We start from the raw sequence: 24,910 nt of genomic DNA, 5'->3' as shown, positions 1-24,910 counted from the left end.
CCCTTGCATGAGCATATTGATTTTCTCCAAGTGTGGCCCAATAGGTTTCCCAGGAACTCCAAAACCAGTTAGTCCCTCCAAACATAAATTACAGACATCACATCACACACTCCAGACATTGTTTGTTTGTATTGCATACTCTCTATGTATTTATCACCCTTTAACACTTTCCTCTGCTTTTCTCCAATTTCTCTCTTCTAGGCAGTTGATGAGATTGTTTCCATGTCATTCAAGATAATGCTCACTTGCTTTCTTTTATGAAATTTACTTGCACATGACTCTTCAGCTTGTATCTTCTGCTTCTGCACATATATAAATTATAATTCAGGCTCAGATGATTAAATAAAATAAGCATCTATAAAGAAAAGATTTAGTCATTGGATGTTACATATTATCTGATGGAAAGATCCTAGATCCAATTTTTGGAGAAAGGAAACATCATTGATAATATTTTTTTCAAATAAGACTCAATCAAATAAATTAAAAATGTTTTATGTAATTTTTAAAAGTAGAACTCATGCAATGCTTTCATATACCGATGGCCAAACCGTCAAACCCACAGCATTATCGTTGGTGCAATTATGTGGTTAGATGGAAGAGGTAAGAAAAGGATGCATGTTGTTAAATGGAAATGGTGTTGCTTGAGTAAGGACTTAGGTGGATTGGGGATCAAATACCTCGAGCAAAAAGGTATTTTCTTAGAAATCAAATGGATTGTCAAGGCTTTAGAAGGGAATGAACCATGGAAGATATTAATCAGGAGAAAATTCATGATTGTCAATCATTATAACGTTTTAGGCTGGAATATTGTTGATAATTTCTCATGGTTTGAAATTATTGTCAGGTATGTCTGCAATCTGAGTAAAAAGTCTAACTATTTTTGGATTTTATTGTCTATTGAAATTTTTTGGTTTCTTTGGAAGAGAAGGATTGAGAATGTGTTCCAAGGTAAAGGGAGGGTTCTTATTGAGTGTAATCTTAGAATCGGAATGCTAATTATTATTGAATAGGTGTCATTTACATTGAAGATGCCAACAGGAAGATTCATGAAGATACTGGATGAAGGTTCCTCTTCAATATATAAAGAAGACATTTAGGATGTTGCCTATTGACCCCAAGATCTAAGAAAGATAAGGAAGAAATTATAGGAAGACTATATAGACTTTTAAAATAAATACCAAAAAGAACACCAATATCAATTAAAGAGGGGTGAAGCTATAAGACACCTAGAAATGGCTCACCAAAACTTTGATTGCTCTAGTTGAGAGAGGATCTTTGCACGGCTTGGAAGAGAATTTGATACTTTCGAAATTAGTAGGATTGAACCTAAGAATAATGACAAAAGAAAAGACAAAGAAGATAATAATGAAGATGGGGAGAATGAAGAGAAAGAGGAGAATCCACATAATGATAGTGATATGAATCTTAATACGCTATTACAATCTATCTTTTTGAATATGTTGTCAATAGATGATATAATATTGATGTAATTTGATGTTGACTCGAAGCTCTACATCGTATAAACTGATTCTTTTTTTCTTCTTCTAACTTTAAGGTGGTTTAGCCTGGTTGGGGATTTGATGGAGTAATCAACTTGGTCACTATTATTGTAACCTGACTTTGTACTCTGATTTTATTTTGGTAATCGATCTTCAAAAAAAAAAACATTCTACATAGAAAACACACTACACTCACATACACTCTTATACGAACCTTGACATGTGTCTTGCTTTAGGATAACCTAGTGTACCACAAGACAAAAAGACATAGACACAAGATGAGGGAGCTAGTATTTGTTTCTACCCTCATTTCATCACTTATCATCAACCAACTCAACACTATCAATGATTAATTTGAGGTGTAAAGATTCAACAAATTGCTACAAATTTCATTGAGTAAAGGCAACATAGGTGACAACCACCCTAACTTCCACAACAAAAGTCTTATACATAAGATTCCTACCTTTTGACCTTTTGCAGTTTGATCTTGCAAGATTTAAAAATTCATATGTGCTAGTTTTTTTATCATATAAGAATCACATATATTATTTTATCCTTAGGCTAGATAATGGACATGGTCCAAATTTTTGTTGTTTAAATTCATATTTTTTTCAAGGTTGATGATTCCTAGATCTAATTGCCATCCATTGGTAAGATGTCATAAATTTTGAATTGTGTATCTAAGGTTGTGTACTTAAAGGCATCATCATGCTAAGATTCTTTCACATAAGATAAGAAAGATTCAAACATGGTTTAGAAATCACAAAGTACCAAAAGAACATGAATGTTTCTTCTCTCATTTTTTATAGTTGATATGTCGGTCTTTACACTATCATCATAATTAATGTTAGAGAGTGTTGTGAAGAAGAATGGCATGAAAGGAGTGACTGTCCTAAGTGCTTGAGACTGTCACAAAAAGTGAGTGTTGCAGCAGTGAATCTTCCTTTGACCTTTGGGTGGTTGGGAGGGTAAAGACCCATATGTTGAGTGGTTGGGAGGGTAAATACCCACATATCAACTATCTACTTTGACATTATAGGATGGTGTCCACCTACTCTAAAACCTTGTCAGAACTCTCTGTCTGATACTAACATATACATAACATGTGCCTCTCATATAACCCTATGTTGGCTAGGCCCCACCATAATTAGAAGATCCTAACTATGAAAAACACTAGATTCTCCCCTAAAAGGTTGTTGAGTCATAGAAGGCCTAGCTTGATAGCCCTATAGTCTCTCATACCTACAATATCCTTGTGTCAATGATGGTCACATGTGACTACCCTATGGCCCCTACTATGCTCTAGACCTTTGTCCCTAATATTGATACTATTGGGTTTTTCTTTGAAATCCTATAGTAAGTCTAAATTCTCCTTTGAACGATGGGGAGGCCTATGGACACTTTAGTCCCTTGATCAATGTTACAAAATTCTCTCATGCCTCTTGTGTCCTCCCATGTACAAATTATGGGCTTTCCACCCCTAATGAAATAATTGACAATTAACTTGTCTTGAATGTAATCTACAAACTACAAGAACTCCAAAAACTAACTCTCATGTTTAGCCACTACGAACCCTCATTATGTAAATTGTGAAACTCATCTATGCATCTCTGTCAAAAATATTTTGAAATAGAACACTCTTTGAAGCACTCCAAAATGGTATCCCATGAGAGGGTTTCCAATGTGAGTTGGTGCATTTTATCCTCCCAGTACCACAAGGTGGAAGCAAGTCCTCTCAAAAAGTTGCATTGCAAATTATGCCTTTAGGTTGCTCACATAAAGATGCAATCCAAAGCATAAGTCTAAGCTAAGTAACCAGGACTTAGCCTCAACCCCATTTGTGGATCTTAAAAATGTAGAGGATTGGAGATGAAGCAACTCTCGAATATGATCCTTTGGCTCATGATATGTCCTTGCTATAGTCTTTACCTCTTGTATTTATGCATGATGAGGCTAGGTAATGTGTATTGATCAATCTTCTATCTCCTCTATGTGTATTTCCCAAATTCAAGTTGAACTCCTAATAAGCTCCCAAGATGCAAGTATATGCTCCTCTACTACAAGTGGATCCTCATGAGATGTCTCTATTGTGGGTGAAAACCTATCCTTTATCACACCTATCAAATTCTATAAGGCTTGTAAGATTTAATGTCCATATTTGGGCTACTCATCTTGGTGAAAACTCTCAAAGTGATATGACTCTTCTTGTCCCTCATGTGAATGTGCTCCTCTTGAAGCACTACGGCGTGGATGACCCTTCCTTCCATTTCCTACACCCTATTTTCTAACCCACACCTCATAACCTTTACCTCACTTCCTATCATTATTACCTTCCATCTACCTTTCATATCCCATATCTTAACCTCCTTCACTTTCCTACATCCTATCCTAAACCTTAACCTCATACACATTTACTATTACAAAGATATCGAGGACAGTAAGCGGACTAGATGATGCCGATGGGTCTTATCGATTTCATGCATTACTCAGGGATTCACGAGTTGATCATTGTATAAGGGTTATCGCGATGAAGGGAGAAAGCATTTGAGTCTTGAGGTGCAGAGATGGTTCATCATTTTGGATTGAGTGTCCTCAATGCAATTTGGAGATTGGTGGCATCCATCCTTGGTGGAGGTAGACACTAGTGTGATGGTTTCATTTATGAGGTAGTGATTTTCCCAATGATAGATATCCTGGGGTCGAAGGAAGTATGCATCCAAAGGATAGATGGTTTTATCTGCGTGATGGATGGGTAGGCCATTGCTAATGAGATTTTGAATCTGCATGTAGACAGGTGGGCTAGTCAGTTGGGTAGTTACTTCAACTCAGATAACTATGTTTCCTCAGATTCAGAAGATGACCAGGACCTTGAAGATGAGGAAAGAGATTGTACCAAGGTAGAGAAGGAAAGTTTGAATCCCTTATAGAAGATGCCTGGGAAGTCTATCGAATTGGAGTCATCAACGAGAATTTTTCCCCATTCCAAAGGTTGTTGGATAGAGATGTTTGTTGGCTCACAGGGGTCGCTGCGGGAAAAGTAATGGAAATTGGAGTGCACCTGGCCATCATCCTCCAGGCTCTGTAGATTCCTTTATAGGTATAGCCTCAGGATTGGATGTATGGACATGTGTCTGGTTGGGTTTATTTCTGTCATAAGGGAGCTAACCCCCTTTGGTTAGTACTTATCTATGTGAAAAAAAATGCAGTGATTTAATTAATACATGATTGTAGGATTGTTCAAGGGTTTAGGTCTGTAAGAAATTCTTCTTTTAAATCGATCATATCATATTACAAAAACCTCTCACCATCTCTTCTTTTGGTAATTAATCTAATAAAACTATAATAAACTATGAATCTAGATATTTGAAAAGAAAATAATATTTTTCAATACAATATGTATAACAATGAATTGGTTGATTCTGCCCTACCTTTTTTCTTCAACCGGATCTTGGGGGCACCCCAATCCAGAACTGTTTCCCTCCTTGCAGTAATGCACCTAATTTTTTTGTGATGGCAGAGGTCAACAGGACGAAGAGGCAGGAATAATGTTTATCAAATGACTTGATCTTTTTTTTTTTTTAAGTAATGCCCATGGTCATCAAAATTTCGATGAACACGGGCACTTTTTCTAAAAAAACAAAAATTTCATTGCCAATTCCTTCTCCGTCGATACTGAGAGGGGGGGTGAATCAGTATCTAACTGGTTTATGGATTTTCTAAACTTATTAAATGAATTGCATGCCAAAACAGTGTATCGGTAAACCAAAAATAATGCAATAAATAAGATCAGTAAACACAACATAGAAAGCACACCATAACACAATATTTTTAATGAGGAAACCCAATGTGGGAAAAACCTGGGTGGGATTTGTGACCCACAATATTCGCTCACTAGCCAATAAGTGAATATTACTGTTACAATAGGGGTTTGCACATGCAGGAAGGCCAACTGCCTAAAGCTCACTGCTTAAGTACAAAAAGGGAAGTCTCACTGACTTACAAAAGTGGATTATGTAAATCCAATGTCATGTAATGCTTCGGTTTAGCATTTGCTATGCTAGGTTCAGTACCGGTTTATGCTCAACAACTTCCAAAACCCTATTCCAAGGTCTACCTTAATATTCGCATCTGCCTATTACATTCCTTCCATGTATTCCTCTCTTCTTACAAATGATTTACAAGATCTCATACTTATATGAGTCCTAATACAATTCGCCTTGTCATCTTAAAAAAATATTTTACAATTAAATACAAAATACAATAAACAAAATCCTGTCGGTCAGGGTGCCGGTAAACATCTTTGCTGCTGCAGCTGCTGGTGTCCATACCTGTGTTGGTGTCTGTCAGTGCCATAGGATTGTAAGGTTTCCATCAATGACAATACCTTCAATCACCTATAATTTCTCATTGGAGTGTGCATATGCCAACAATCTCCCCCTTTGGCATTGATGGCAACACTGATGAGAAAAAGCCAAAAAGTATATCCAAAACTGTCTTACCAAAAATTGTCAATGTGTGCTCCCCCTAAGCAGATGATCTCTTATGTCATAAATTTTTCTCATCCTTATTCCTTTTTCTCATCCTCTATTACTCCCCCTTTGGCATCAATGACAAAGGTTGTCATTCAATGTCAATTGAGTGTAGTTCATGTTATGATCCCTGTAACCGATGGGTTACAAAAGCAACATTCAGACTGTTGTAGAATCTTTCACTGTCCTTTAGTGTTGCTTCAGTCCTTTGGATTGTACTAGTGAGTAAGTGCATTTTCTCTTCCGGTGTCTTAAGTCCTAGAACAAGAGCCTCAGAAATCTCTTTTCTCAAAGAGATGAGGATATCTAGTTTAGGACCTAGTCTGCACTTCATTTCCTTTGCCTTAAACCTTAATCTCTCTTTATCTTTTTCAAATTTTTCAATTTTCTCTTCAAAGCCGGTAATTTCATATTCTACTACTGATATTGAATCTGATGAACCTATTAAATTTCCAGCAATATCATTGATTTCCTTTTGTGCTCTACTGATCTCTTTACCTAAATCTTCTGTCAAAATGTTTGTTTTACATGTGTCTCTGTACAATTTCTTGAAGTCCAAAATTGTCTTTCCTAGTGCCGGTAATAATGTGTCTATATGTTCCTTACTCTTCTTTACTGTCTCCTCAAATAATTTTTCCTTCTCTTTATTCATTTTCTCTTTGAAAGTCTCCTCATTGATTTGATCAATTATTAGAAGATTGTCGGTTATGTACTTAGACAATGTGTCTAATTGGCCTAAAGAATCTTTATTCTCTATGTTACACTTGGGTGCAATCATCTTCAAAATTGGTATGGTGTCATCAATAGCCTTATATGCTAGTGCATTACAATCTGTTATTTTCTTGATTGAATCTAATATTACCTCTATCACATTAGTTGGTTTAAATTTAGTCATGGAGGTTCCGGATGACTGTCCAACTACCTTCACAATTTGTAATCCGTCGGTGGTAGTAATAGCTTTGCTTTCCTCTTTCTCTAGAGGGTCAGTTTGTGTCTGCATTTCAACTACCAAAGGTTTAGATTTTTCAGTTGTAGCCAGTGGCACTGTCTCTGTATGTACCTATGAATGAACTTGTTTCTCTACCTGTTTCTTTGTATGTGTCTCTGCCTATTTCTCTGTGCTCTCTACTGATGGTTTCTCTGATGGTGCCTCTGATAATTTTACAGTGGTATCCACTGCCAGTTTTTCTGTTTGCACCTCAGTATTGTCCATTGTCTGTGACTTAGTAGATACATCAGTATATATACTAATGATATCTGCCTTTCCTATATCTAGGGAATCAGTTGCCTATTCAGTTTGTTGTTCAGTCCCAATTTCAATGTTTCCAACTGTATTCTCAATATTTGTCTCAATTGTAGTGTCTTCTACCGGTGGTTCAGTTGCCACATCTCTCTTCTCACTTGTTTCCTTATCCCCCATAATGTTAACTTCATGTGTGTCGATATTCACTGTGTACAACACCTCTGAGTCAGGATTTGTGTCCTCATGTGGTGTTTCCATACTCTCTGTTGCCGATGGTGTATCAACATTTTGTGCCGGTGGAGTATCAGAAAGAGGTGGGGGTAAGTTATCTATTATCTTTATACTCGGAGGACCACCTACTTTACCTTTCCCCTTATCCTTATCCTTTTGGTAATATATAGCATTAAACACACAAGTAAGTTGCCAAATCTGAATGTACCTTTCTTATCACCTTTGATCTTCTTCAGATTGTCTATCAGTCCATCCTTCAACCATTCGCATATGTCAATCTTTGCATTGTTGTTTACCATGTCATAGGCACTCTTGATACATAAGCTAGAAACAGAGTTTAATCCGTTAGCATGTGTAAATTTGTATCCAAGAATCATGTTGATGAACCTTACATTGATATCCTTTACATCATTTACTCTCAAGGATCTCTTATCAAAGGTTATGTCGGTTAGGTTCATTACAATGTCATTTGGAACCTTTTTAGTCTTGTCAGGCCTGCTACCGGTGGAAGGTAAGCATGTCACTGCCCTAACTACTTCTTTTGTTATCTTGTGAATGGAATCCAACCAAAAGAACTCCCCATGAACTCTTCTTAACACAATCATTATAACATCCTTTGGAAAATCAGGGATACAAAGAATCTCCACAAAACCTAGGGTTTCAACTATCTTATATTCCGGTTTAACATTTCCATTTACATCACATATAATAGTCCTGTACATGTTTTTAATTTCATCATCTCCTAGTTCTTCTATATGACAATGTATGTAGATTCTAGGATCCTCAACATATACAACTCCTTTAGGTATTTTTGAGAATGCTCCTAGGGTATCATCTTTCTTCGCAATTTCGGGAATAATCTTAAATACGGATCTAGGGCACTTAACAACTTCAATTACAGTAGGGTTTGTAATGAATTCAGGTGCAGAGGAGGAAGCCATTATTATAAATACCTTAATCTTCCTCTAGGTATGAGTGCTTGAATGATTTGCTCCACTTCTCTCTATGGATGCCTTTTCTCAGGATTTTCACGCTCTCAAAAAATTTGAATGCGCGGTGAATGAAAAAGAGCCAAAAATACTTGCTTTATAATGTAATTTCATTCAATTACCACATTAAATGTCAGTCGGTTAAGTGAAACTTAACACATCTGCCTGTAAAGAAGTATTTCAACTTATCACCATCAACCGAGGGTAAATTAGCATGTTTTTCAATTCGTTGCCATACCCCCAAAAGGTTTCTTTTTAGTTGGATGAAGAATCTCCTACCAGTGGAATGATACTCTATTCTACCAGTGAAGGAATAGCTTCATTAACATTCATATCTAACTTTCTGATCCATTGTTTTGAAAATTCTTGCTTTACTTCTTCAACCTTGTCTTTACCTTTCAAACTGGGTCCTTTGTTATTTGCCAGTGATGCCTTACTTCTACAAAATTTTGCAATATGTCCAATATTGTTACAAGCATAACAAGTCACATTGTTTTTCTGAATATCTTTTCCATGCATTGATTAGATAGGTGTCCAAATCTTCCACAAACATAACATCTTACATTCATTCTGCAGTTTTTTGAATTATGTCCAACTTTGTTGCATTTAGAACATTGACCAGTGGGTGCATTGGTGTTCTGATAGTTTCTAGATCTACACTGATTTTCTCTATGACTATACTTGTTACAATTAAAACATTTTCCATTAAATTTGTAGGCATTAGGTTGTCTTACCGATTTACTGTGATCATGATTGTTTGCAGTACCGAAGCTTTCACCAACTTCAAAGCCAAGGCCATTGATATCTCCATTAGGTTTCCAATTTTTCAACATGTCATCAAGTTCCTCTAAACTTTTCTTGAATTTATCCTTGTCTTGATTTGTAGTAGCTAACTCATTTTCTAAGAAATCTTTCTGTCTCATGAGTTCAGTTTTATCATGCTCCAAGTGAATTATATATGTCTTCAACATATCATTTTCATGACTGATTCTTAGATTTTCATTTCCAACATCATTGATTCTCCTAGCCAAGTCATCTTCATTCTTCTTTCGGTCTTCAATGTCTTTACAAAACCTCATAGTCATATCTTGCATCTCATTCCCCAAGGCCATGTTATCCTGCTTCATCTTACTTATAAGATTATTAAGAGTTTCTTTTTCATCATCATCACTCTGTATCTTCTCAAGAAGTTCTCTTCATTTGTTCCTAGCAATAGTGAGATATTCCTGAAGTCCTTGAATGATTTCCTATGCAGCCTTCAAATCATCTTCAAGTTTCATATTCTTCAATTTTTATGCATCATAATATGCAAGAGTTGTTTCCAATTGCTTTCTCAAGTTTTCCATCTGTACCAGTGTTAGAATCTTCCTCAAGCTATTAGGATTTTGAAATAGAGGACCAAGCTCTGATACCAATTGTTAGGATTCCCAAAGATACTGAGAGGGGGGTTGAATTAGTATCTAACCGGTTTATGGATTTTCTAAACTTATTAAATGAATTGTATGCCAAAACAGTGTACTGATAAACCAGAAATAATGTAGTAAATAAGATCAGTAAACACAACATAGAAAGCACACCATAACACAATATTTTTAATGAGGAAACTCGGTGTGGGAAAAACCTCAGTGAGATTTGTGACCCACAATATTCGCTCACTGGCCAATAAGTGAATATTATTGTTACAATAGGGGCCTGCACATGCAGGGAGGCCAACTGCCTAAAGCTTACTGCTTAAGTTAAAAAAGGGAAATCTCACTGACTTACAAAAGTGGATTATGTAAATCCAATGTCATGTACTGCTTCGGTTCAGCATTTGCTATGCTAGGTTCAGTACAGGTTTAAGCTCAACAACTTTCAAAACCCTATTCCAAGGTCTGTCTTAGTATTCGCATCTGCCTATTACATTTCTTCCATGTATTCCTCTCTTCTTACAAATGATTTACAAGATCTCATACTTATATGAGTCCTAATACAATTCACCTTGTCGACTTACAAAAAGATTTTACAATTAAATACAAAATACAATAAACAAAATCATGTCGACCAGGGTGTCGGTAAACATCTTTGTCGTTGCCGCTGCCAGTGTTTGTGTCTGTGCTGGTATCTACTGGTGCCATAGGATTGTAAGGTTTCCATCAATGACAATACCTTCAATCACCTACAATTTCTCATTAGAGTGTGCATTTTCCAACACACATCCTCTGGTGTCAAATCCAACTCTCATTGATCTGTGATAATAAACAGTGTCCTGTAGTAGCTTCCAATTGATACATGTTTCCACCAGTCTTTTTCCCCACAGCAATAACAATTCCGGATCTCTTCTGGATCTCATAGCCACCATCCTCAAAGACAACATTGTAACCATTTTCCCACATCTATACAAAACTCAATAGATTATGATGCAATCCTTTTACATAGTAAACATTGTCAGTGTTATTCCTTCTGTAAGAGGTAATAGAACCAATTCCAACAATTTGTGTAGTCTGATCATCTCCAAATCTAACATAACCACCATCATATTCATCAAGCTTTAAAGCTTACTTTTGTCACCAGTCATATGATTTGAACATCCACTATCAATCAACCATTCATTTCTATCTCTCCTAACATGCAATATTGAGGCAACAGTCTCAACAATTTTAGAATAATTAGATTTAGTTCCATCTTTCTCTACCATGAACAAACAATCACCATCCTCATTGTCTGACTCGTCATCTGAAATAGCAGCATCATCTCTAACACAGTAAGATTTATTATTGAATTTTACTTTATTTTCCTTAAACTTTTTTTTAATCCTCTTTTCGGATATCTAGATACATAATGACCAATCTTTCCACATTTAAAACATTTAAGGGGTAACATACCTTTATACTTGTCGATTCCCATTTTCAATTTTCTCACAAAGTTTGATCCCATCTCATCCAGGATTTCATCATATAATTCTTCATATGTTACTTTTGATGCTTTAAAGGTCATTTCAGATTTTTCTTTGTCTCTACCAAACTTCCTCATCTCAAATGCAGTCAAGGTGCCAAACAATTGTTTTCTAGTGAATTGTGTTAGATCATATGTTTCCTTATTAGCTGATATCTTGTTAATGTAACTTTTCGGTAAGGTTCTCATGATCTTCTATATTACATCCTTCTCATCTAGAACACCATCAAGATCTCTGATTACAACTCCATCTTATTTCATTCTCATAAGTACCCTTATCAGTCTACATCTTAGATAGCTTGACTCTTTCATTTCCCTCATAAATACTTTTCAACATTTCCCAAAATTCATAAGCAGTGTCTCAAGCAACAACCTTTGCTAATTCATTTTTAGATAAAGCACTAAAGATAGCATACCTTGCTCGCTCATTTTCTTCATAAGCTTCAATCTCATCTCATGTAGTAGGTCCATTTGTCGGTGTTGAATACTTAGTCTCTATAGCCTTCCAAGTCTTGTAATAGAGAAATCAAATATCCTTGCATCTTTATTTTCATAAAACTACAGTCACATCCTTCAAAGGTAGGGATAGTCAATTTATGTGCCATCAGATCTCCTCGAGAGGTTAGTCTCACTTTCGAGGAACTAAATCTCGGATACCAATTGTTGAATGTTCTGTATAACTAAGAGGGAAGGTGTATCAATTATCAATTAAAACATTAAATTTTTCATAGAAACAGATCTGAAAAATACAAATTTCATATTGCATAACCATGTTCAGAAGATATCATGAAAATAACACACATAAGAGACACCAGATATGACATGGAAAACCCAAGAAGGGAAAAACCACAGAGAATGTTAGTTCTCAGAATAAAAACACCTATTAGGGTGACATTGGTTAAGGTAATTTTTACAATATGGCTCACTGCCAAAATTGCTCTCTGCAGGTGGGCTCACTGCCTAGCTAAAACTGCCAAAAAAAGGAGGTCTCATTGCCCAAATGAAGAAAGAAAGAATCCACCACAAAATGGCACAACTTCCACTCTATTGAAATGTCTCTAGAAATGTTAGGCTCACTACCACCGATACCAAACAACCACACTGTTCAACTACTTCACATCAACAAATATAGATATTCCTTTTATAATCAACTTCCTTCTACCAACTTTCTTCATAATTTCTCATTACAATTGATCATTATATGTATCGATCTTTGCAATATATTTTTTAAGTTGACTAAGGAGACAATAAATCATAATTCAAAAAATAGGTCTCCACTAAGCATTCCCATGGTGGAGAGGAATGAAGAGTGAACCATACCACAATGCAACAACATGCTATCCAAATGCTGCAATCATTGGACCAGAAGATAGAAAATCCAAGCTTAACCAGACTAAGTAAAATAATTTCTAGAGCATAACAACATGTGCCAAAAAGAAGATACATGCACTAGAAGCATAAAACTAGAATCAACAGAAGAACTGAAGATGCGGAGCTCTACATACATTGTCAAACCTGCATCATCAACACAACATAGACTTTCAAAAAATACCTTCTGGACCACCGAATCATGAAAGATGAATTTCAAATCCATATCCAACAATGTGTCAATATGACATGAATACATCTACAATAAGTCTGAACATTCAAACCAACAACCAAGCACAGAAATAGAATCAATACATTGACATCAATGACAACCATATTGAAACAACAATCATCTTCACATTTGCAACAACTAGATGTTAAGGTGTCATTATGGATATGGTAATTGTGGTTGACCGCTTGTCGGCTTGCTTACTGTGTACAAAAGAAAATTTCAATGTCAATTGATGAGATCTATTAATGTCCTAGGTATCCTGGTTATAATGTCCATTTTATTCTACTACTCAACAAACTTTTATTACACTTAATTACCTATAGTGACCATATTATTGCTAACTACAATATATATGTCAATTTTTTCTATTGTTGCACTAACATGGCATAATAAATATGAAGTTGGTTGCAATCAGAATGTTGTTGGTATTTCATGTTTCATGTGTAGCCAAAGAAGATGGAGTAATGACAACACATGTGGATCAATAATATGGGAGAAAAAGTTATGATAGAGGAACAGTCCTCATAGACTCTATTTCTTCAAAAGATGTTGGACTTTACTACATCATGGAAACCATGGGATTTTTGCTTCATTACTCCTCCTTTAATGGTAGGCCCATGTCTCTATTTTTGTGTAACTGCTTAATAAAGGAGCTTGTTCTAAGAGAACCTCCTATAGTGTAGATTTCTTATTTGTGTTTTCTTCTTAGAATAAGTCGCCTTAGTCTCTGAGAAATGCGACAAGTGGTTAAGAGTTGGTTGAAGAGAGTTAATGTTGCGTTTCCTCTCAATAATTTAAATAGGGATGTGTTATTCTAGATAGTTAGTTACAAAGATTATTGTTAGAACTCATTTTGCTTTTGTATCCACTGGCTACTTTTATTCAATGAAAATCAATTTGATTATGTTCATGCTAGATTTCTTGCAAAGTTATTGTTTGTTGTTATAAATACAAGTTCATAATGATGGAATTATGGTTATTTTATAAGTTAGTTACCACTATCTTTCAGGGATACCGCATTCCTCAAGCAAGGGCCACTTGAGGTAATGTGAGACTCCTTTATTTATGTGAGGCATGCATGTGATAGATAATCTTTTTCAATTCATAATTGTTATTAATCTTTAGTTATTAACAATATTCAGTAGTATTGTCATAATCAGTTATTCGATCACAACTACTTTCAATTGTTAGTTAGAGTACCATATGTACCTTCAGCCATTGTTTTTTCTACTTCTATGTTATTCATAGAGTCACCCACAACAACTATTGTGTTAGATGGTTTCCATTTTTCTTTGTTTATGCTTCATAGATTAGTGAGTTCTTTTTATGCAATGAAAGAAACTTGGGAATCTTTACTGCACATACAATTCCAGTACCATCTTTGAAGATACGTCCCTAGTCTATAACTTAATGAGACTCTACTTAGGTCATACAGTTTACCCATTGAACACCTTAATCGGGTTGTGTGCATGATAAACTACACCAAATAATTGAACATAGTAGAGACCAATCATCAATTAGATCAATAGGCAACCATGAAATCTAAAATCTAACTAACTAATTCAATCACAACTCAAAAGAGAATTAAAATTGAAATCAACAAGAAAGCACAAAATCATAAAACAATGAAACCAATGTTGACTCCAATATGATTGCTCTCCATTTCCACTCTTCTTCTTGTGGAAATGTGGTTCTTAAAGTTGCACTTTGGGAAATATCTACAATATTGTTAACACAAGAATTACCAAGATCACAGTTATTGAAAAGGGAGGATTGATGCTCAGTTTATAGATTTGGGGAGACTCGATTCAACTATTGAGATTGATTTGCAAACAGAATTGATCAATGGTCAAGATTCAATGAGATAGGTTGGTAGGATAGAAATACTCATTGACTGAATCTAATTCAGAGATTAACTCACTTGAATGGCTAGTTAAGTGACATGATTTGGGATTGCAACTAATTTGATTGATTAGTTAAGAGAATTGATTGAATTGTTAATTGATTTCATTGATTCAAAGACTGAATTGATTGGGCAGTTAGGAAAAGTTGATTTCAAAAAGGAGGGAAGTAATTAACTAGTTAGAAAAATGGATTAGTGAGTCACTAATTAGAATTGGTTGTCATTCTCAGTTAGCAATTTCCACATGTGATGTAGGAAATTAGGAGGAAATGTCATTTAATTTGCATTTGAGTTTTCAAAACTGAAATGAAATTGAAATTAAAGAGAAATGAATTTGAATTCAAATTTGGAGGGAATTTGGTTAATTCAAAATGAAGGGGAAAATAGATTAAATGAATTTAAGAAATTTATTTAATTAAGAGGATATAGTTAAATAATTAAATAATTTCTTACTCTATTTATATTGTGTTTGTTATACATTTCGAGAATTATTCTTCTCTACTCTTTGGGAAGGCTCTCCGCTCCATGTTGACCTCTGTCAATTCTGGGCGTTATAAAGTTCTGGTTCCTCTGAATTTTGATGACTTCCATGATGACCATGTTTTTTATGATGAAAAAATTGGTATATTTTTTAATTTCTGTACTCCTAAGGTTTTTTATGTTGTCAAGAAGGTGGTGGGTAGAAATTGGTTGGTGGAGAATACAAATCGTTGCATGCATGAGGTGGTATCTCGTTTTCTTACTATTTGTATGACTATGCTTATGGATACTCCCATGGTGTCCTACTATACTTCTGTTGATGTGGATTATTCTTTGTCTCTTTACTATTTTGATTCTGGTGACTTTCCTTATGGTGGTTTCATGTCTCTTTCTGAGTTATTGGCTAATGGATGGTGTGGAGAACTTCTTTTCATGATCAGGTGTGGTCTCATTTGTGGCAACTTTGATAATAATCTATTGAAATTTGAGAGGTTGATTGATTATGTTCCATAGTCTCTTTTGGTTCCTGCACTTGATATTTTTATGGGAATTCATTTTCTTTTTGACCTTTGGGAAACTCTACTGGCTGCCCCTCAAATTGCAGAACCATTACAGGTTGTTCCCCCTGCTGAGGACAAAGTGGCTCCTCCTCCCCCGCTTGGTGCTCTTCCAATTGATGATGATGAAGATTTATCTTCTATTCTGCTAGAGCGCCAGTTTTTACCTATTTGTGGAAGATTTAGACGGGACTAATCCTAGTGAAACTTCTATTAATGCGAAGGTTTGAATTGTCAAAGGAAAGGAGAAAATGTGATAAATTATTTTTTTGATGAGTATCTTTGATTCTTCCTCTCCTTGTATCATCATGCTTATCATATGTATGGGGTGGGTTTTGAACTCATTGTACTCTTCGGGTTGGGTTTCAGCATCTATTTATAACGATGCATTTTTGTTTGTCTCCTTATTTTGGTATTTCTGGAGACATAGTTGTTTAGGTTTTTCGATAGATGAGCAAGGCCGAAGGTTTTCTTTGCCTAGTTCTTTCCTACCGGTTCTCTTTGAACCAGGACTGTAAAATTATATATAATTAATAAAGTTTAGTGGTATTTACTACTATTATTAAAAAAAATTTAAATAATTTAAAGAAATTATTTAATTATGGGAAAATAGAAATTTAATTTAATTAAACAATGAAGATCATTTAATTAAAGTAGAAAATTGAAATTAGTTAAATAATTAGACTATACAATTAATTTGAAAGTACGAATAATTAATCGATTAAATGATAAAAATGAAATTGAATAAATAATTTAAAATGAATGAAGGAAATATTGACTTATAAGAGAAATGACATTAATTAAATAATTATTTAATTAATATAGAAGATTAATTAGCTATATTGATGTTGTGCGAATACGGGATAGTTTTGAGTGTCTACATTTTTTCTCTCTTTAAGACAATGCATTTCTATGTGTTGTTTCAAAGAATAAACAAGAAAAACATGCCCTGGTATGCCCCGATGATAATAGGGTGTAATGGTGTCCCCTCAAGAAATTGGTTGAAAAATTATGATGCGAAGACCAATTTGACGATAATGTGACCAGGATCTAAAATATCTAGTTTGGAGAAATCTTGGGCTCATATGAATGACCTACAAGGCATTTGAAATTAGAATTCACCACAACTAATAGGGTGAAAAACTCTAATTAGGACTCCATTTTGGCTATAAATAGGAATTTAGGGCTTCAATTTGACCATTTTCATCCTTGGAACTTAAAGATTCCAAAGCGAATTCTAAGCAAATTTTGAGTGATTTGGGAGCAATGGTGGGCATCGGGCGGAGGTAGCACCTATTGAAGCAAATCAAGACATTTGGCAGACCATTGGGCTCAAACGTCAAGGAAAATACTTCCTCTGTAGTTGTCAATTTTTTCATTTATTTCTCATTTAAAATTATGTGTCTCATGTAAATTTTTTAAGAGTTTTACATTTGTATTGCGATTTTTTCGCAATTTTTATTTCCTTTTCACAATTGTTCATAGATTTTTACATTTGTAAAAATACTGCATCTGACTATTGATTTTCACAACTGTTTGCTTGAAATTTTGCAAGTGTTATATTTGTTTCATAGTTGTTTATTATGCATCACATTTGTTTATGGAATCTCGCAACTATATAAGGGTTTTGCATTTGTTTTGATTGATTTTCGCAATTATAAGATTAGGTTTTTTCGATAATTGTGCTTGCAATTATGTATTTGCACTTGGTTGATTCAGTATTTTGATAGGTTTAGGCTGACACTAAAATACATCTGTAGGTTGTTCTCCTAGTCTTTGGTGCACAAGAGAACAGGCCTAAGGGCCTTGTCTTGCATCATCAATTGGATGAGGAGTAGGATTTATTCCATCAGGTTGGTTTCTATCACATTTTATTTATGCCCGGGGTTATGACTAACAAGGGCTTGATTATAGCACTTACGGAGTGTTTGTATTCTAAGATAATCTCTTTTCATTTACCCTCTAGAGAGGAATCAGTGACTTTGGAGGATGTATGCCATATATAGCATATTCCTATTCATGGGGAGAGGGTTATGTATGATCATCGCTCAGGGATTGCAACATTGTGTGACTTGTATGAGTGTGAGGTGGAAAAGCTTGGTATAGAGGATCTTTATGAGATCATGTGGCGGGTTAAGATGAGGAAGTATGATAGGCTTAGTGTAAATTTGTATCTTGATCATTGGCTCTTTGGTTTTGTATCAATGGAATCATGGTTTTCCTGTCGATTCAGGTTGAGTACTATATGAGATGATGTTTGACAGTCGAGTTTAGGCCTAGGGTCCCTACGTTCTTGCTATGTTGTACTATTAGCTTCACATAGTAGTAGTATATGGATGCTCAACCTATTAGCTATGGGATGACTCTCCTTTAGGTGTGGGCTTGGGAGCACATTGTCATGTTCAAACCAATTGTGCATGTTTAGTTGGACATCCGGCAACATTACGCATGTAGGTACTCAGGTGCAGTTCACTAGAGGCATATGGGCTACACCTTATATTGGTGACATGAGATCGATATTTTACAACATTTCATATGGAGGTCATATAGAGACTTCCTTGGATGAGAGAATGATGCACAACATATTCCCTATTGTAGGCAGCAAAGATACTTGATAGGCCAAACTATGGGGTCACAAAGGATTATTGATGTGTAGTTGTTGAATCATGTTCTCAAATTATATGGGGAGGTATAGGGTGTTCTATAAGGCACAACCTTCTTTGCTTATTCAACTAGGGCGGTATTAGACTTGGGTCCTTGCATTAGTGCATAGGTTGTGTCTATTGAGTTTGATGGTCTTCTTCTGGTATAGTGGGGATGTGGGTCAACAATGGTCAATATCGACATCATTCCATAGTATGACATCTGGTGGACAACACATAAGTCTACTCCTTTGACAAATTTGATAGTTCTCATTGTTGGTGGTATTGGGTGGCAGATGAGATAGAGGTGAGATGAACATGGTGAGAGAGGTGATGATGGTGAGGGTGGGGATAGAGGGGATGATGGAGGATGAGGTAATAAAGGTCGAGGGAGGGAAAGGATAAGAGGTAGGGGGAGAGGGATAGGAGATGGAGGTAAGGAGGGAGGTGGAGATGGAGGTGATGAGGTTGTGGGAGGGAATAGAGGATAGGTTCCTAGATAAGATGCCTCAGTCATAGCGTCGTCGCAAGTAGAAAGAGAGGGAGAGGAAGGGATTTATGTGGAGATTGAGGAGGTGGAGGAGACAAAGGAAGATAGTGATGGAACTTCCTCAGGATCTTCTAGCTTAGATGGGTTAGTTTCTAGTGATGATGATGAGGATGATGGCAACCAGGATCAGGGTGATGTCACTATGCTCGATGTGCAGATGCCAAATATTGGATTATAGGATGTATAAGTTGACAAGGATGTCACTCAAATTCTCAACCCTCAGGTGATCAAATCATAGGTGTAGACCATTCAAGATCACATCACAGACTTACAGGCATAGTTGGATATGGCACAAAGGAGCAGGGCTGAAGATGGAGCTTTGTGGATTCAAACATAGGGTGAGGCACACCGAGAGAGACAATTTGATTGCAATATGAGATATTGCAGTATTTCAAGCACAATAGATCAATGATTCTTATCAACATCATTTTATAAGTGGATCAAATCTTGGTGCTAGATTTGTGGTTGATCATATTTTTGAGTTTGCATAGGAGGTGTTTTCATGCTTAAAATCATCATGTTGAATAGGAAATAATGACAATCACAAAATCCTTAACTATTAAAGCAATCTCAAACATAAATCAATATAATGAATGCATAAATGAAATGAATTAAACAATTAAATAATTGAAAAAGCCCCTAAATTGTATTGTAGCTTCCATTGTTCTTCTCATCTTTGTGGTATGGTGGCTCACAAATATTGTGTTGATAACCTACAAGTGGCACAAAGATTCAAAGTTTGTGATCTAGGTTGAAAATGGGAAATTAGTGTTGCTTTTATAGATTTTTTGGTAAGATGGGGTGAGAGATGGAACTAAAGTGTTGATTGATAGTTGAATTGATTTGATTGACCAATTAACTCATTTTGATTGAGCTATTAAGTGGATTGATTGAAGAGATAACTCAATTGATTGACTAGATGACTCAATTGATTAGCGAGTTGACTGGATTGATTGGGAAGAAGACTGAATAGAGGAGTTAGTCAGAAAAGGTGATTGAGAGTGAAAAGGGGAGATTGAAGAGTTAACTAGGTTAACTAATTAGTTAACTAATTTGATTGATCATTCCTGATTTTCAACATGTGTTGTAGGACTGTTGAATTGAAATTCAATTTCATGTTTATTTGGATTTGAATTATGATTTTTGAATGATGAAATTTATTGAAATGGGACCAAATTCAAATTTGGTTAAATTCGAATTTGGGAAATTGGAATTAGATGAAATTAGTTGAAATTCAAATTTGGGGAATTGGAGGAATAAGTTAATTAATTAAATAATTTAAATGAAATCATTCAATCATTAGAAATAGAATTAAATAAATAATAAAGATTATTTAATTAAAGAAATTAATTGTAATTAATTAAAGAAATTAATCATAATTAATTAAATAATTAATATTTGAGATAGGGTTAAATGATGAATTAATGGAAAAGATAGAAATTGAATAATTAACAATGCGAAGGTGATGATTGGTTTAGTTCGGAAGAATAATTAGCTTAATTAAATATTTAACGAATTATTTAACTAGTAAGACGATTAATTAGTACATGATTAATAAGACATTTTTAGGTGTCTACATTTGCCCCTCTTTGATACAATGTCAGAATGATGTTGTTTCAAAGAAAATGAAAAAATCCTACCCCAGTATGCCCGACAATGGAGGTAGGATGCCCCTCAAGAGATTGTTTGCGCATTAAAGGCATGAATGATCTCTTGAAATAAGAAGAATGTTATATGATAAATGAAAGAATGATTAGTTGATGGCATGAATGGGTTTGATTGGATAGAAGAAATGGCTAGAGTGATTTGTAGATTGATTAAATTATAAAATTGATAGGATTGATGGGATTGATCAGATTTATAAGATAAAGATCAAGTCTAGTTTCAGGAAGGACACATCATGTATAAGACAAAGATGATTAAAACATCCTATTTCAAGAAAGATACATCTAGTATAAGACGAAGATAGATGATCATGTTTGGTTTCAGGAAGGACATATCATGTATAAGACAAATGGTAGAGGAAATATGATGAAAGTTGGATGAATGATGAAGAAATTATGAAAGTGAAGAATGTTAGGAATTAGAATTGATTGATTGATAGAATAGTTGATGTGAGGAAATGATTTGAGATGGAATTATAGATGAGAAAGATGAGAATTAGAAAGGAACAAAGGAAGGTGATTGATATGAGATAATAGATTGAAAATGAAGATGATGGTTTTCATGAACTTTTGTGCTTTTATTCATAGTGCAATATATATTCATCACTGAGCCTTATTATGTAACAATGAAGCTATGTAAATCAAGGTATAAGAAAACAAGATGTAAAGATATCTCATTGCAGAAACAAACACGTAGAAGACAAGGAGTGAACCCTCCATTCTGGGAATAACACTAGGTGTCGAGGTATGTGCAGTAGTCACAAGCATGGTTATCCTTGACTTCATTTTTGCATGGGATACTTTCCGAATGAACGTACCAACACAGACACCCACTGGAACTATTGCCCCATAACTTCATTGGTTCACACCACAAACAACAAACAAAGAAAAAGATCATGCTCATCATGGCTCCTCTAGTCACTTGTGGACATCCTTGAGTAGCATAGAAACATGACCTATCACCAATTGATAAAAGATAAAGACTAACATCGACAAAATACAATAGCCATACTGATCTATGACTTTGTTTTGATTGCTTAATGTGATGGTTGAAAATGTCCGATCTTAGAAAGTGTGGACCCCATTTAAGACTGAGTTGTCTGATTTCGAGTGTATCCTCTTATGTTTAAGACATGATATTGATCATGCCAATATACATAGTTGATTTGATTGATAAGAAAGCTTGGTCAATTTGCAAATGTTTCATAAGATAGTCATATCCTTTGATGACTTCATGCAAAGCGTTTGCTGGATTTTTACTAGGGTATTTGTTTCTTGCAAGACATTTTATTGCACATTTTCAAATTCATTGATTTTTTGATCTTTTTGGATTTCGTGAATCATATCTTAATGTTTTTTATTGATTTTCTCAGGATCGTATTTTGATGTTTGTTATTTTCCGATGTTTAATTTTTTCAAGACATTTTGCGATTTTTAAGATTTTTTCTGGACTTTTTGTGATGTTTTGGTTTTGTAAATGTTTTTGGATTTTTTATTTTGTGATTTGTTTGGATTTTCAAATTTTTTTGATGTTTTTGTGCTTTTTCCAAGACTTGTTTTTTATTTTTAGGATTTTTTTCAAGACTTTTTCTGATTTTTAGGATTTTTTCAGGACTTTTTTATTTTTAGGATTTTTTCAGCTATGCCCCTATTATGAAAACTTGTTATGATATGATGACTAATATAATGCTCATGAAGATAATGAACTTAGGCTAATGCAATATGCAAAAGTGAATGTGCAAATCCTGATTTGAACAAGGACAATTGTGTTTGTTTATCATATTGTAATACACCAATTGATTTGTAGGTGCAAAACATTTTAGAGATAAGCAGTCATTTGATCCTCAAGAACCCTTGGAAAATTCAACTTAACACACTTAGTGACTAGGATTTTTAAATGGAGACACGGAAAACTTCCCCACTAATTCTTGAAACTTTGGTCTTCTTGTGGCCAAGTGTGTGCAATTGAGTTAATTATGAATCTTCTATTCATTAAAAACCCTTGGTATCCTATATGACTAGCTATGTGGATTATTCTAACTTTAAAAGCATCCTGGATAGAGCATCGCTACCAGCAAGATTTAAGGGTTCTGATGAGGTTATACACTGTAATCTCTTGAATATTTCTCCATTGCTAGTAGGCATCCATAGCACTAATGGAGTTACTCGTATGTTCCCATAGCCAATCTTTCTTGTACTTGTATGCATGATATTCATATATATATCATTTTGCTATTTTGTCTTGATCTTGTGATTAAGCATAGCTATTTTTCTTTTCTCTTTTCCTAATTTTCTTGTCTTGGCTTGTAATTAATGAAACTCACTTGGGTGTGACAATTACAGCGGCGCTGAAGCAGAATTTTAGATTTTTCACTAGTCATATGACAACTAGGTGTCTAGAATGAATTAGATCAATGATTAATGTTAGGTATAGCAATTGATAGACTTGGGGTTAACAAGGCACGAATAATGAAATATCTACCCAACCATAGACAAAGCACCGTCATGGGGTGATGTTGAAGATGAATGACCTCGGGATCTCAAAAACTTCATGTTCGAATATCTAAGAAATGAGATGACCCTTGCTTCTTTTGAATGCAAACAGATAATAAATTTGGACAACTATGTTGTTTTATTGATGCAACTACATGAAAATGCGATTATGAGATGTAGCTATATGTTATGCAATTTGAAATGCAGATATGCAATGCAATGTTGTAAAGAAATATGCAAATGCAGTGTTGAAATTAAAATGAACCCATCCCTTAGATGTAATATCTTTTTAGGTGCATGTTGTTGATAAGATCACAGAGTGGATCTAACCTCTATTATTTAAGTAGTTCATTGGTTCATGTTTGAAGAGTTGGATAAAAATTTCCTTTTCAATAGGATATAAAGACTTAGTTGGGTGTATTTCATGTATAGTTTCTGATATAGCCTCATTATTTTCAAACCAATCCAGCTGTGGTAGATCTTCTTGCCCCTAGTATATCAAGTGCGGGTGTATGAGACAGATCTATCCTCATCAAAATTAGGGATTGTTGATATCATACAATCCTAATTATCATAGTGGCCTTTCAAGGAATTTGGATCTATTTCCTTATCTTCATAAGTGATGTCATCATCTATAGGTTGGAGATGGTCATAAGATTTGTCTATGTCTCTTGTGTTGCCATTGTAAAGAGATAGGAATTCATAGTCATGCAAATTAGTTATTGATCCTATTTTGGTTATTGAGATATTATTCATTCCTTCGATAAGATATTTTGGCCATGTAGTCGTGACATTAGTAGATGTTATGCTTGTTTTAGTTGATGCACTTGAAGAGGATGATAAATCCAACTAGGAGTTGATCTCATTAACTGGTTCTATGCTTGTTTTTGTCACTACATTGGTATTTGATGATAGCGTACATACGATTGTTGACAAGTTGCCCTATGTAGTATGATCTAGATTGGTGATTTCATAAGGGGTTCATGAACAACTTGTGTAGAGGCATTGGGATCATGAGGGGGGATAGGAGAAATTGTAGGTTCATTTGGTGAGTGGAATTCTTGTGAGGGATGTGGAGGATTATGATATGGAGATGAAGGGACGGAGGGATCTAGAGAAATGATGGGATCTTGTTTAGGACATGAAGGTGAAGGGATACTTTGATCTTGACTTGGAAAGGGATTATTAGGAAGGATGGAAGGGATGTCCTGATCTTGCTTAGGAGGTGGATGTTGGATGGGACCTAAAATGACACTTTGCTCTTGAGATAAAAGGGTGTTATTATGAATGGAATAGAAAAGAATGGGGGGATCTTGATTGGTGGGATCTTGATCAAAAATTGGGTAGGATGGAAGGGTTTGTTCTTGATCTTGATTTATTTCAGGACTCATTTTTTTTAATTTTGGATTATCCTTTTAACACGGGGAAGGAGTTTGGATATGCATGGGAGATTCTTGGAAGGTTTCAACATTTTGGCCTGATGAGAAATGACTTTGAATAAGACTCTTTGAATCATGACTTGGATGAGATTAAATTTGTACTATGGATAGCCCTTGGGAGATTGTGTTATTGGACAAAGGGAATGTTGTGGACTAC

Source organism: Cryptomeria japonica, chromosome 8 (genome assembly GCF_030272615.1).
Source record: "Cryptomeria japonica chromosome 8, Sugi_1.0, whole genome shotgun sequence".
In the NCBI taxonomy this organism is placed as follows: Eukaryota; Viridiplantae; Streptophyta; class Pinopsida; order Cupressales; family Cupressaceae; genus Cryptomeria; species Cryptomeria japonica.
Note: the sequence above shows the minus strand (reverse complement) of the source record.